We start from the raw sequence: 2,528 nt of genomic DNA on the forward strand, positions 1-2,528 counted from the left end.
TACAGGGCCCCCTGTTGCAGTGAACTTTGAGATTAAGCCGACAATATCAGATTATCCAATAGTCAGTCCATTGGTGGAAATTCATATGAGGATCAATTTTGCATATCACTAGCTTTCTAGAGATATGTGACACATTCAAGGTTAATGGAATGACTGATGATGCAATTAGGGAGATTATTCTCATTTTCACTGAGAGATAAGGCAAAAGGTTGGCTCATGTCACACCCAGTTGGGACAATCACACATGGGACGGATTAGCTAAAAGTTTCTTGCAAAATACTTCTCACCAGAAAAGATGGCAAAATGAGAAATGACATTATCTCTTTCATGCAAGGCAATGAGAATCACTTTATGAAGCTTGGGAGAGGTACACAGAGTTGTTAAGGAAATGTCCACATCATGGTCTACCGCTTTGGATACAAGTCCAAACATTTACAATGGGATGCTACCAAATATTCAAACTATGGTAGATGTGCCAGCAGGTGGAGCCTTAAATAACAAGACCCCAGAAGATGCTTAGAATTGCTTGAGGTGATGGCCAACAATAACTACCAAGACCTAATGAGAGGCAATGCCGAAGAGAACAATGGGTCTACATGAAGTCGATGTGTTCGCCACATTATCTGCACAAATTGCATCACTTGAAAGTCAATTGGGAGGTATGAATGAAATTCTATTCACTCACCTTTTATAACTTGTGAATTTTGTGCAGGAAACCATGGGATGTGGAATGCCAAGATGGAAACCAGTTAGTCTTCTCAACAACCGAGCAAGTGAATTACATGGTTAGTTCACAAAGGTTGCAAAATGACCCCGCCAATACCTACAATCTTGGTTGGGGAATCACCAAATTTGTCTTGGGCAATCAAAGCAGTCAATCAAATCAAAGGACAGTGCCAAACCATCAACCAGTGGTGAATCATCAACCATGTGAGCAAAGAGTGTCAAAATTGGAAGATATGTTCGAAGAGTTCATGCAAGAAACCACAAGTTTATGAATGAGACACGCTCAAACTTTAGAAATCAAGGAGTGTCCATTCGAAATTTGGAGGTTCAAGTGGGGAAATTGGTTGAACATTTGATAGAGAGATCTCAAGGTTCTTTGCCAAGCACAACGGTCACAAATCCTAAAGAATAATTAAATGTCATAACGTTGAGGAGAGGTATATTGTTGGAGCAACCTCACAATGAAGAAAAGTTGGAAGACATGAAGACAAGACTAATGAAGAGGAAAATCTCAAAGCGGAAAGGTGTGCAAGATACTTAGGAGAATTTCAACCAAGCAACTCACCTCACAAGGAAGAATTTGAAGAATTTGGTGTAAATGCGCACAAGTCAAAATTGGTGTTGGAAGAGACTCCAAACATTGGACTCAACCAATCACCATTCATCTCAAGTACGCATATACAAATTTGAAGTTCCGAAAAGTTGCTTATGAGAATGTCCGAAATTCCAAAGGAAAGACCAAGAGGTGGCAATGGGAAGTGAAGCACCCCACAAGGATCGGATTGACGAAGGACCATGGAAAAGTCGAGCTTCCGACTATAAACAAGCGCTTCTTGGGAGGCAACCAAGTCTTTTCAATTGTTTTTCATTTCATTGCTGTTTGAATTTGTTTAGTTTTCTTATGATTTTGAATTAGTTTTAATTTATGTGTTTTTGGGTGTTTCAGGTGAAGTTTGAAACTAAGGAAAGGAAAGAAAATGCTCCAGACTTCGCCAGGGTGAAGCACATCGGATGAAAATGAAGTTGAAAATACTCCAGACTTCACCGCGGCAAAGAATTGTGTCGTCGCCGCGGCGACAAATGGGTTTGAATTTATGGTTTTATCATGAAGAACTTCGCTGCGGCGAAGTCTGTTTTCTTTTAATAGTCGCGTGACCTTTCATTTTTGCGAAAATTTTCCTGAAGCACTTTTCTTTTTAGTTTTAGTTTTTATTTCTTATTGTTTTGTAAGTAGGATTGATGTTGATCCTGGTTTTTAGCTCTTATTTGTTTTGTTTAGATTTTAGGTTTAGTTCAATAAGGTTGGATTAGGATGTAATTCTTTCATATTAATTGGTGAGGGTATCTAACACATTTGGCACCATAGACCTTCAATTGTTTGACAGATGATGATGATGAAGAAGCCAGGAATTGATGCGCGGATTTAGCACAAGAATCGGCCTTTACAGATTAATCAGGGGAGTATCTCGTAACCTTTACTTTTGCTTTTTCTATTCCTTGGATGTGCATGATGTGACATTGGGGCAATGTTATTTTAAGTTTGGGGGTAGGGAAATTTTGAGAATTTGTGTGTTTAGTTTGTTTGTGTTTTCTTTTGTTTAAGTTCTTTGATTGTAAATGTTTAGTGTTTTTGTGTGTGTGTGTGTTTGTTGCCTAGATGAATTGCATAATCCATGATGAAACTAGAATTGTTGGATATATTCTTGGAAATGTTAAGCATTGCTTCAAGTTTAGGTTTATTGACTGAATTTTGATTGAGGTTTGTTGAGTGGTTCAACCGCCATTTTCTTTTTACGGCATGC

The 2,528-nt window shown here is 38.4% G+C and overlaps 1 non-coding gene across 1 annotated transcript; it reads right to left on the reverse strand.

Annotated features, from left to right (window-relative positions):
- Positions 1 to 300: 300 nt before the first annotated feature.
- LOC116112399 lies at positions 301 to 406 on the reverse strand. Its single transcript, XR_004125250.1, has one exon. It is a non-coding gene; the product is annotated as a small nucleolar RNA R71 (small nucleolar RNA).
- Between the last annotated feature and the right edge of the window lie 2,122 nt (positions 407 to 2,528).

Source organism: Pistacia vera, unplaced genomic scaffold, assembly GCF_008641045.1.
Source record: "Pistacia vera cultivar Batoury unplaced genomic scaffold, PisVer_v2 Contig660, whole genome shotgun sequence".
In the NCBI taxonomy this organism is placed as follows: domain Eukaryota; kingdom Viridiplantae; phylum Streptophyta; class Magnoliopsida; order Sapindales; family Anacardiaceae; genus Pistacia; species Pistacia vera.